Here is a 13,059-nt window from a genome sequence, read left to right as displayed (position 1 = left end):
GTGCAGTAATATCTAACAAGTAATAACTAACAGTTTCACAACATATACTCAAAATACACATAAATCTAAGTAAGGAATGGATTAAGAATATATACAGTTGAAGTCGGAAGTTTACATACACTTAGGTTGGAGTCATTAAAACTCGTTTTTCAACCACTCCACCAATTTCTTGTTAACAAACTATAGTTTTTGGTAAGTCGGTTAGGACATCTACTTTGTGCATGACACAAGTAATTTTTCCAACAATTGTTTACAGACAGATTATTTCACTTATAATTCACTGCATCACAATTCCAGTGGGTCAGAGGTTTACATACACTAAGTTGACTGTGCCTTTAAACAGCTTGGAAAATTCCAGAAACTGATGTCATGGCTTTAGAAGCTTCTGATAGGCTATTAGACATCATTTGAGTCAATTGGAGGTGTACCTGTGGATGTATTTCAAGGCCTACCTTCAAACTCAGTGCCTCTTTGCTTGACATCATGGGAAAATCCAAAGAAATCAGCCCAGACCTCAGGAAAGAAATTGTAGACATTGTGAGGGAAAAATGATGTATTCACCTTATTTGTTGGATATTTAACAATTATTTACTTAACGAACAGTAAGATATTTCTGTCCTGCTAATGCTGTGTTTTATGGTCTCCACTCTAGAACCCTGCAGCTTGTCTGGATGTTGAGGACATGGCTTCTACTAGAGATAGCTTGAAGCTGACAATTGATTTGTGTTGGTGATAAAAACCTAAAAGATAGCATTCTATAGACAAGATGTGGTGTGTGTGACTCGAGATAGAGAGAGCCTGGAAGAGATAAGAACAATGCCTCATTGTCTCATCTTCCTGGCATCTGGGAAACTAAGTAAAAGACCATCCTGTGTAGATAACCAAGGTGGCTTATGGGAAATTTAGAAATTACTGAATAAGCAATCTTGGTATCAGCTATATAAAAACTGTGCATCGTCTGTAAAGGCTAGACTCTCAGCCTAACAGTCAAGACTGGTGGGCTGACGGTCTCATTATTGCAATAATTAATCGATATAAAATGAAGATGATTGTTTGAAGAAATTACCAAGACTAAGTCTCTCTCAGTACTGCATTTCCACGACAACCTCCACAAGTCTGGTTCATCCTTAGGAGCAATTTCCAAATGCCTGAAGGTACCACGTTCATCTGTACAAACAATAGTACGCAAGTATAAACACCATGGACCCACACAGCCGTCATACCGCTCAGGAAGGAGACGCGTTCTGACGTGCGAAAAGTGCAAATCAATCCCAGAACAACAGCAAAGGACCTTGTGAAGATGCTGGAGGAAACTGGTACAATAGTTTCTATATCCACAGTAAAACGAGTCCTATAGCGACATAACCTGAAAGGCCGCTCAGCAAGGATGCTCCAAAACTGCCATAAAAAAAGCCAGATTATGGTTTGCAACTTCACATGAGGACAAAGATTGTACTTTTTGGAGAAATGTCCTCTGGTCTGATGAAACAAAAATAGAACTATTTGGCCATAATAACCATCGTTGTGTTTGGAGGATAAAGGGGGAGGCTTGCAAGCCGAATAACACCATCCCAACAAAGCCCTGACCTCAATCCTATAGAACATTTGTGGGCAGGACTGAAAAGGTGTGTGCGTGCAAGGAGGCCTACAACCTGACTCAGTTTCACCAGCTCTGTCAGGAGAAAGGGGCCAAAATTCACCCAACTTATTGTGGGAAGTTTGTGGAAGGCTACCCAAAATGTTTGACCCAAGTTAAACAATTTAATGGCAATGCTACCAAATACTAATTGAGTATGTAACTTTTGACCCACTGGGAATGTGATGAAAGAAATAAAAGCTGAAATAAATAATTCTCTCTACTATTATTCTGACATTTCACATTCTTAAAATAAAGTGTTGATCCAAACTGACCTAAAACAGGGAATTTTTACTCTGATTAAATGTCAGGAATTGTGAAAACTGATATTAAATGTATTTGGCTAAGCTGTATGTAAACTTCCGACTTCAACTGTACATATATGTCAAATCTGTTAGTAGTTGGATTTATTGTACCCATTACAGCGATGGTTGTGGTTCTTCCCGTATAGATGGTTTTGGTAGCAGGGGTGAAAATCTGATATCAACTTTGGAGGGGACAATTACATGACATTTTCTCAAGAGCAATTCCTGAGGGGGACTACACCAAAAGTAGTGCTGTGACACATAGCCTACGTTGTAATATGTTAAATGTATATTGAGGAACCATAATCACTACTACTGGATAATTGATAGGTACAGTAGTTAACTGAAGGGTTGTCCCAACTTGTTTAAATCATTATAATAATACCACTAAACTTGTTTAAATCATTATAATAATACCACTAATAATAGTTATAGCAGTGTTCTTTATCAGTCTAGTATGTATGTAGGTATTTGTATTTACAACCAGCAATACCTAGAAAGGCCAGTAGGTGGAAATGGTACTGTACACTGTATGGGTGCAGTTTTGATAAATACAATGAACATGGTGTGATCTCGTCTAAAATAATCTCCATTGAGAACCATCACAAAGTTGGTCTCCGTATTGAATTGACATTTTCATTTGACTTTTTCTGATACGTTTATATAGTCATTAAATATGTGCCACTTGCCTGAGTCTACTACAATAGCTTTACAAGAACAAAAAGCTAAAAATAAGTACAGTTCTAAAAGCAAAATAACTACTTCAATGAATAACCCAAATAAATCAACCAAAATATCCTTCAGTCAGTGTCTCAACTCTTCAAACAGCAGCTATGGACAAGTATGTCAGACAAAGTATGCAATTTTAAATAAAATAACATGAAATAAATAATCAGTAAGTGTACTGTCATGTACTAAAAACTGAAAACTACTAAACAAAAGAACAAATATCATACTATACACCAGGGGTTCTCAAACAGGGGTCCATGGACCCATAGGGGTCCATGGTGTAATTGCAAGTGGTCCGTGAAATAAAAAAGTGTAATAAACGTATTCAGTACCACAAGGTTTCCAGTAACTTTACATATAATATAGAGGGGGTGGAGGTCCCTGAGGACCGCTCAAAACCTTGCCTGCCTTGCCTCAAAATATGCAGTGGGTTCCAGTACCCCAAAAAAGGTTGAGAACCACTGCTATACACACTACTGAACAAAAGAACCAAACATATGTTTGCGGGTTTCAATGGATCCAGCAAATTGCTGGCAGATATTTTCCCTCTTGAGACTGTCCAGCCTGTCTTTATGTACATAACAGACAACTACGCCGTTCAGTCTCTCTTGGCCCATACGAGCCCGTAGCCAAGTCTTTAACCTGCACTGAAACTCCTCTCAGCCTCACATGAAGACACAGGCACCACAAACAAAATTCTGATCAGCACCTCAACTTGGTCAAACAACCCCCGCACCTCCACTGGAAGCCTCCTGAGGACCTCTGCTGCCTCTCCACTGCTGCTACAGGGGTATTTGCTGTGAAAGAGAGGGATCTGCACAGAAAGAGAATCTATGTTCAACTCTGGGTACTGATCTAGAGACTCATCCAACTCCCCCGTGAGAAGCGCTCGTTCCAACTTTTGCAGGACGTTTAGACTGTCCTGGTCAAAACGTTCACCAAACTAAACCTCCACACCATTCAACACTTAAAAAAATTCTGCCCTATAGTGATCCACTGCTTTGCCAGCAAATCGTCTTGAGTGCGTCTTAATGGATTCAATAGAGTCAATCAATGTTGTTGCTTTCTCATACAGTGCAAGGTAGCTTTCGTCATTTCTCTTGCCCGTAAGAGATGACCGCACACACTTGACTGCAGCCTGCATACCAGAGACAGCCTGAGTTTTCTTCTGCAGTGAAATGTTTAAATGTTCAAGCTCTCCAAGAACAGCAGAGGCAAGTGTGAGGCCCAACACAGTCGTACTTTTGCTGAAGTGCTCGAATAAGCCACTGGCAGTTGAAGCTGTCTTGGATGCAGTTTTTGCCATCTCCTCTAGGCTGCTTAGTACCCGCTCATACTGCCCTAGCACAGCTCTAATAGCAGTATTCCGCACAGTCCACCTTGTTGGACATAGGGGTTTCAGGGTGGTCAGATTTGTATCTTTGGACGTGGCAATTGATTCAAACATGCTCTTAAACTTTCCTGATTGGCCATAGAGGACACCTAACTGATGGACCCAAGAAAGGGAATCCCGGATCAGTGGGGAGGCTGTGCAGCCAGCCTGTGAAATCAGATTTACACAGTGTGCTCCACAATGCACATAGAGGGCTAATGGCTGCTGCCTCCTCACAATTGCCTGTGCACCTGTGTATTTTCCTGCCATGTTTGAGGCACCATTGTAACTCTGCCCACGTAAGCCAGACATGGGCAAATTGAGCCTCAACAACACATCAGTTGCCACTTTCGCAATGCCCTCGCCTGTTGTCTCCGACACCCTGTATAGCCCAATAAACTCCTTGTGAGGGACAAGGTCATGGTCAACATAACGCAGGCTAACACTCTCCTGTTCAGCACCAGAGACATCTTGAGTACCATCGACAATTACTGAAAATTGTACAGTCGGAAGAGACCTAATCTCAGCTGCAATGCCTCGAATGACTGTATTGGCCATGATGTTCAGAATTTCATTCTGTGCTTTGGGGCCTGTGTACATTGTGGTACGCTCTGTTAACCTCTTCAGTAAAATGGGATCAACCTCTTCTGCCCTAAGTTTCAAAAGCTGGTATAAATTCCCACTGTCATCCTACATGCCGCACAGAACTAACAATTTTCATCAAGCAATGCCTCCTGCTGTTTACCACACGAGCTGGATAACTGGACACTGATTGGATTTAGCTGGTGAGCTGTTACAGTTACAAAGTGGCGGTGGGTTTGGCAGTTTGATGTGCTGTGAATTTTTCAATGGCTTTTCTCCAGTTCCAATGAAGGCAGCATCTGCTCTTTGGCCAAAAGATGGCTGGCTTGAAAACCCTTGGCTACAGTGAAAACACAACACTCCTTTTATTGATGGATTATAATGTAGCCAGGGGAAATCGTGAAACCATCTCTCTTGAAACGTCAACACTCTGTTGGCAAGAGTTTGCAGTTCTATAAATTGTGGGTGTGGCTGATATGGTTTGTGCCATCACTGAGGTAACTGGACAATGCTGTGCCACTGTCCTCTATACTTGTGCTGCTGGCAACAAGGGTGACACCTGGTCCTGCCGTGGCTGTGACACTGTCCTCTGAAGTCTCTCTCCCTGGCTCTTTCCCTTTCACCACCCTCACTGACTCACAGTCTGTCTCCTATCAAATAAATAAGGTGTTTGCCGTACTCCTAACTACCGGTACCCAAAACTACACAATTAATCACAACAGCAATACCATTGCCATAAACAAATCTTAGTTCAGTCACCAGTTTAAGTTGAGAGTGGGGGTATCCATGGCATTTTCCAATTATGTCCCTATTTTACAAGTTAAACAAATTGAGAACCTTTCATAATGTTGCCAAACAAAGACACAACAAACTTACCTGAGACTCCCTGTCCCTGCCCCCAACTCTGCTGCCTGTGTGCCATCTGTTGCCTGCTCTGCCTAATGACATCATTGTGAAACACTTCCATTAGCATTTCACTTCTTTCTTATGAACATTTTATCAACTAGTCTTTGAGATATTAGGCCACTGGGGTTCTTACTTTGCGTTTTGGTGTAGTGAAAAATACTCTGCTGTCCGTCTTTTTTCTGCCATTTTTCTTCCTGGCTGGCTGGCTGGCTACACACACACGTAGTGTGTAGGTTATTTACAGTAGGAGATGGGCTTCTATCATCTTGTCTTCTATCATTCTATATGGGCTTCGATCTAAAAGGTAGCTAGCAAATGTGAAACGGATTGCAGTGACAAGAGTTGACAGCTGTATGAATTCACCATTTACACAACATATGCTGCAACCTTTTGTAATTTTAATAGTTTGTTTCATATTGGCTGGCTTCCAACAATAGCTGAATTTGCAAAGCTAGCAAGCACCAATTCCGTTTCTGTGGTGTTTGCTATAATCTTTGCTACCTGGTTAAATAAAGGTGAAATAAAATAAAATAAAATAGTTCCCTAGCGACAATTTAGCTTTTGCAACGAGACCATTAAATATATTTAAGACAATGGTAGAAGCGAGTGCAGTTCTGTTCAGTTTGGACTTCAGTTTATCGCGTAACCTTATCACAGGGACTTTGAAGCACTACAGCTGCATGCTGATCTTGGAATAAACTGACGATAGCAAAGATTCCATCTTTGATGACGGCCACATAAATGGAATAGGTACTAGCTAGCTTGATAGTTAATGTTTGCTTTAGTTTGCGCGCTAGCTCGGCAAATTCAGCTAGTGTGTGTGTGAACCCTGCCAGCATAAAACAAAACATTGCTATGGCGCGATTGACTGGATGAACCTCACGTCAGTTACGTGCATTGAGTGCCTTTCAGACAGTAGATACGAAGCCTCTGTTACCTTGCCAGCTAAGGAGCTGGCAGTGGATCAAACCATTGTGAGGCAAAGGGCGGGGGTCACAATCTTTTGAAACTTAAAAACGCGCTATTAAGTGTCTCTAATCAGCACAAGTGCTTTCATTGCGTATTATTAATATTATTGAAATTACATAGTTATGTTTACAGTGATATATTGGGGGGGACAAACCATATTTTTCCCAGGATGGGGGGGGGGGGGGTCCCCTGGGATTTCCACCTATGTTTGGTAGTCATTTATACATAGTCCCTACATTGGCAGTCATTCTGAATGCAGGTTGTGGGTGATTAAAAGTTATAATTTTTGGATAGCCTAACTGTCTGGATTCCAATAAGAATGACATATTACTTTGCAAGCCAGCATAATGTGACTTGCCTGATGTAACCTGCAAACCAGAAGTTTCAGACCACTGTGTTATGGTAAAACTAGGCTGTAAAATTATGGCCTTATGATATATGTAATTTATTGTCATAAAGAGTTTCAATGATAGTACTCACTTAGTCACCTACCTGGTGAAGGCTATAGGACTGAAAGCCATTGAATGCACCAACCATGTCTCTGTCACTAGCAAACACAGTCATGGTTGGTACTGGTAACTCTAAAATTCACTTGAAAGGCACCCTGGGAAATATTCAAATAAGACTTTACAGTTCACGGTGTTAAAACAACACCCCAAAACCTTTTTAGAGGTACATTTTTGCCACTTAAAAGGAACAAATGGATTTGTCACTGTGGTGGTACCTTAAAAAGGCAAATGTGTACCTTTTCTAAAAGGTGTGCTTTTGTACCTGTGGGCTACATGAAAGAAAGGTACTATCTCGTCCACGAATGTACACTATTGGCTCTTTTAAGGTACGAACTGCAAAGGTACAGTTAAGTACCTATAACTAAAAGGTACAATGGGCATACCTACAGGGTACCACCACAGTGACATACTGTACGTTTGTACTCTGAAGTACAATTTTAAACCTTTTTATTGAGAGTGTATATGTCATTAGCAAAGTTTGAACTGCCAGGAACAGCCATGGGCACACATCCCTGAAATGCTGCACTTTTTCTACTTCTATTTGTTTGCAATTTTCTACTTTTCTACTATTATGCTATTATTTAAGTATTCTTATAGGCATTTATTGTACAAGCACAGCCCTGAAAACTGCAAGTGTATCTGATGATGCTAATGTTATTACTTTGACTGATGTGAAAAGAAGCTCTATTATTCAACTAGCTTTCTCTATACCACGCTCCCCTTCTGAAAGTGCATACTGTGCATTAGTTACTTGACCTCACCTCATACAAAAACATGGCATAGTTATCACATAATTCCCATTTGGTGTTGTCGGCATGATCAGGAATCAGAGTGGAAATTAATGGTTTCAGTGTCTAACAAAGTTTGGCTAATTGCGCCTACATGGTCTGTCAGACACAGGCGTGGGCCATTCCAAAATATTAAATCAGTCATACACAATTTTCCTATAATAATAATAATATTATTATATGTACCAAAAAACAGACAATCAACTCTTTAAAAATCTGTTTTGTAAATCAAGTCTATTTTTGTAAATAAATGGTATTTCTTACTCTAGCTTTTTCATTCCCATTCTTCGTCCTAGGATTCACATACCTGTTTTTTCATGGTTTCTAGAGGACATCATGTCTCACAAAAAGGTGGAATAGTTTAGTGTTTAATATATTCCGACAGATATATACAAATTCCTCTAATCTCTATTTCGTGGCTAGTTAGCTGGTTGACTGTATGGCTAATGTTCGGTAGTGAAAGTGACAGCTTGACGTTTCACCAGTGCAGCCACACAACTTTTCTAGCTAGCCTGACAGACAAACCTGACAGTTAGCTAGCAAGTTAGCTCACAGTGACTAACCCCATTCTGTACAAATTTGCACAACCGCGGCCTTCAAATGAGGCTGTAATGAAAACTAATGGGACTGTAACGACTGTGTTGGCATAAAAATCCGGGGTGTGAATATTGTGACTTTTTTAATACATATGTGGCAATTATTTATTTCAGAAGGAGCCAGCAAGACTAGTGCACTCTATATGTGCTCTGGGTCATTAGACACCATTAGACATGCACCTGGGTCTTTTCCAGAACAGGGGTGTCCCTTTCAGAGGAGTTAGCAGGATGACATGTCTGGTTATTCCTGTAGAGTGCCAAGGTCTGTTACTGTTGTCCTACATGCATGAACCTATTTCTGTAGCTCTATGGGTTCCATGCCCTAATATGAAACTTAGTGCAAGGCAATATGATAACGGTGGCTAAATGCCAGAGGGGATGAGCCATTAAGAGGAGTTACTATGAGTATGACGTAAGGTGGAATAATGTATAAAACGTGTGTGCCAAGACTGGAAGGCAGTTGTATTCATGAACCAGCTCGGCTTTTGTTATGAAGTAATAAAAAGTCTATTTGAACTCACATGCTCCGGTATTTGTGAAATATGATTGACCGAATATTTCCACGACATGAACTATGTTTCTATTCAAGCGTTGATTGACATGGTAATGGCCCAATAGTATTGGAGAAAAGTTTTTTTAAAAACTCACCCCTCTGACGATATACGTTATCCTCTTACATCTAGACGTTCCGCTAGCGGAACACCTGCTCCAATATCCAATGATGGGCGTGGCGCGAAATACAAACTCCTCAAAAATACAAAAACTTCCATTTTTCAAACATATGACTATTTCACAGCATTTTAAAGACAAGACTCTCCTTTATCTAACCACACTCTCCGATTTCAAAAAGGCTTTACAGCGAAAGCAAAACATTAGATTATGTCAGCAGAGTACCAAGCCAGAAATAATCAGACACCCATTTTTCAAGCTAGCATATAATGTCACAAAAACCCAGAAGACAGCTAAATGCAGCACTAACCTTTGATGATCTTCATCAGATAACACACCTAGGACATTATGTTATACAATACATGCATGTTTTGTTCAATCAAGTTCATATTTATATCAAAAACCAGCTTTTTACATTAGCATGTGACGTTCAGAACTAGCATACTTCCGGAGGAATTTGCTAACATTTTACTAAATTACTCACGATAAACGTTCACAAAAAGCATAACAATTATTTTAAGAATTATAGATACAGAACTCCTCTATGCACTCGATATGTCCGATTTTAAAATAGCTTTTTGGTGAAAGCACATTTTGCAATATTCTAAGTACATAGCCCAGGCATCACGGGCTAGCTATTTAGACACCCGGCAAGTTTAGCACTCACCAATATCAGGTTTACTATTATAAAAGTTTGATTACCTTTTGTTGTCTTCGTCAGAATGCACTCCCAGGACTGCTACTTCAATAACAAATGTTGGTTTGGTCCAAAATAATCCATCGTTATATCCGAATAGCGGCGTTTTGTTCGTGCGTCCCAGACACTATCTGAAATGGTAAATCAGGGTCGCGCGCATGGCGCAATTCGTGACAAAAAAAATCTAAATATTCCATTACCGTACTTCGAAGCATGTCAACCGCTGTTTAAAATCCATTTTTATGCCATTTTTCATGTAAAAAAGCGATAATACTCCGACCGGGAATCTCCTTTTAGCTAAACAGAGAAAAGTAAACAGAGCTTTCGGTCGACGCGGGCACGAGCCTGAGTCTCACAGTACTGTAAACCAGCCACTACCCAAACGCGCTACTTTGTTTCAGCCAGAGCCTGCAAAGCCACGATTCAGCTTTTTGCCGCCTTCTGAGACCCTATGGCAGCCGTAGGAAGTGTCACGGGACAGCTAAGATCCTCACTCTTCAATAAACAGAGACAAGAAGAACGACACCTTGTCAGACAGGCCACTTCCTGCATGAAATCTTCTCAGGTTTTTGATTGCCATATGAGTTCTGTTATACTCACAGACACCATTCAAACAGTTTTAGAAACTTTAGGGTGTTTTCTATCCATATGTAATAAGTATATGCATATTCTAGTTACTGGGTAGGAGTGGTAACCAGATTAAATCGGGTACGTTTTTTATCCAGCCGTGAAAATACTGCCCCCTAGCCATAACAGGTTAAATTGTGACGTGTCATGCCGTAACGTACAGCATGCATTATGCAACTAATTCTGTGTGGTACAGCCTCTCCACCAGGTGTAGCGCTTCTCTCGCAGGTTACAAACAAGAAAAGGACAGGGTAAGGGGGTTACCTTGTCAATTGTACAACTGAATGCATTCATTTTTTGCATCATCACTGCAAGACATCATCAGCCGCTGTTAACTTTAGCGCCGCCCTAAAAACCCGATTCAAATTCAACACAAACCTTCAAATAGGTATGTAATGAAACATTATATAATCTCTTTATAGTGTTTTATTTACATTTTAGAGGTGATAAGTTGGACAGAGCCCAACACGGCTTATCTCCCCCTTTCCATATCACGCAGTAGGTTTCGCTTCCCCATCTGCCATTTTTAAAAAGACCCGATGGAGCTCACTGCCTTCTTCAATCATGCAGAGACAGGCAGCATGAAGGTCTCGTCATTGATTTTGCTGGAAACGTGAGAAATTGTGCTTTACAATGGTATTCATATTACAGTTGAAGTCAGAAGTTTAGATACACCGTAGCCAAATACATTTAAACTCAGTTTTTCACAATTCCTGACATTTATCCTCGTAAAAATTCCCTGTCTTAGGTCAGTTAGGATCACCACTTTATTTTAAGAATGTCAAATGTCAGAATAATAGTAGAGTGATTTATTTCAGCTTTTATTTCTTTCATCACATTCCCAGTGGGTCAGAAGTTTACATACACTCAATTAGTATTTGGTAGCATTGCCGTTAAATTGTTTAACCTGTTATGGATAGGGGGCAGTATTTTCACGGCCGGATAAAAAAACGTACCCGATTTAATCTGATTATTACTCCTGCCCAGAAACTAGAATATGTATATAATTATTAGCTTTGGATAGAAAACACTCCAAAGTTTCTAAAACTGTTTGAATGGTGTCTGTGAGTATAACAGAACTCATTTGGCAGGCCAAAACCTGAGAAGATTCTGTACAGGAAGTACCCAGTCTGACCATTTCTTGGCCTTCTTGATTATCTCTTTCCAAAACAGGGGATCTCTGCTGTTACGTGACACTTCCTACGACTCCCATGGGCTCTCAGAAGGTGGCAAAAAGCTGAATCGTGGCTTTGCAGGCCCTGGCTGAAAAACATTAGCGCGTTTGGATAGTGGCCGGTCAGAGTACTATGAGACTGAGGCTCGTGCAGGAGTCGACTCCATGTTTACTTTCTCTCTCTTTGAACGAAAACAACCACTCCCGGTCGGAATATTATCGCTTTTTTTACGAGAAAATGGCATAAAAATTGTTTTTAAACAGCGGTTGACGTGCTTCGAAGTACGGTAATGTAATATTTACAATTTTTTTGTCACGAAACGCGTCGGGCGCGTAACCCTTCGTCACCCTTGGATAGTGTCTTGAACGCACGAACAAAACGGCGCTATTTGGATATAACTATGGATTATTTTGAACCAAACCAACATTTGTTATTGAAGTAGAAGTCCTGGGAGTGCATTCTGACGAAGAACAGCAACGGTAATCAAACTTTTCTAATAGTAAATCGGAGTTTGGTGAGGGTCAAACTTGGTGGGTGTCAAAATAGCTAGCCGTGATGGCTGGGCTATCTACTCAGAATATTGCAAAATGTGCTTTCACCGAAAAGCTATTTTAAAATCGGACACCTCGATTGCACAAAGGAGTTCTGTATCTATAATTCTTAAAATAATTATGTTTTTTGTGAACGTTTATCGTGAGTAATTTAGTAAATTCACCGGAAGTGTTCGGTGGGAATGCTAGTTCTGAACGTCACATGCTAATGTAAAAAGCTGGTTTTTGATATAAATATGAACTTGATTGAACAAAACATGCATGTATTGTATAACATAATGTCCTAGGCGTGTCATCTGATGAAGATCATCAAAGGTTAGTGCTGCATTTAGCTGTGGTTTTGTTTTTTGTGACATTATATGCTAGCTTGAAAAATGGGTGTCTGATTATTTCTGGCTGGGTACTCTGCTGACATAATCTAATGTTTTGCTTTCGCTGTAAAGCCTTTTTGAAATCGGACAATGTGGTTAGATAAAGGAGAGTCTTGTCTTTAAAATGGTGTAAAATAGTCATATGTTTGAAAAATTGAAGTTTTGGGTTTTTTGAGGAATTTGTAATTCGCGCCACGCCTATCATTGGATATTGGAGCAGGTGTTCCGCTAGCGGAACGTCTAGATGTAAGAGGTTAACTTGGGTCAAACATTTTGGGTAGCCTTTCATAAGCTTCTTACAATAAGTTGGGTGAATTGTGGCCCATTCCTCCTGACAGAGCTGGTGTAACTGAGTCAGGTTTGTAGGCTTCCTTGCGCGCACACGCTTTTTCATCACTTTTTTCTACCCTCTTATCTCTTCTCCTGTTACCTTTTGTGTAATATATTGATCCAAGTGAGGCTGAAGTACAGTCGACCAGGCAATAGAAGAGAATAAAATTGAAAGGTGTTCCCCTTTCTGGCCCACTATTAATAGAGCTTCTTGGGAAGTGTGGGTATATTTACTGCAGTGAGCCTA

This window comes from Salmo salar, chromosome 09, assembly GCF_965601325.2.
Source record: "Salmo salar chromosome 09, fSalSal1, whole genome shotgun sequence".
NCBI lineage: Eukaryota > Metazoa > Chordata > Actinopteri > Salmoniformes > Salmonidae > Salmo > Salmo salar.
Note: the sequence above shows the minus strand (reverse complement) of the source record.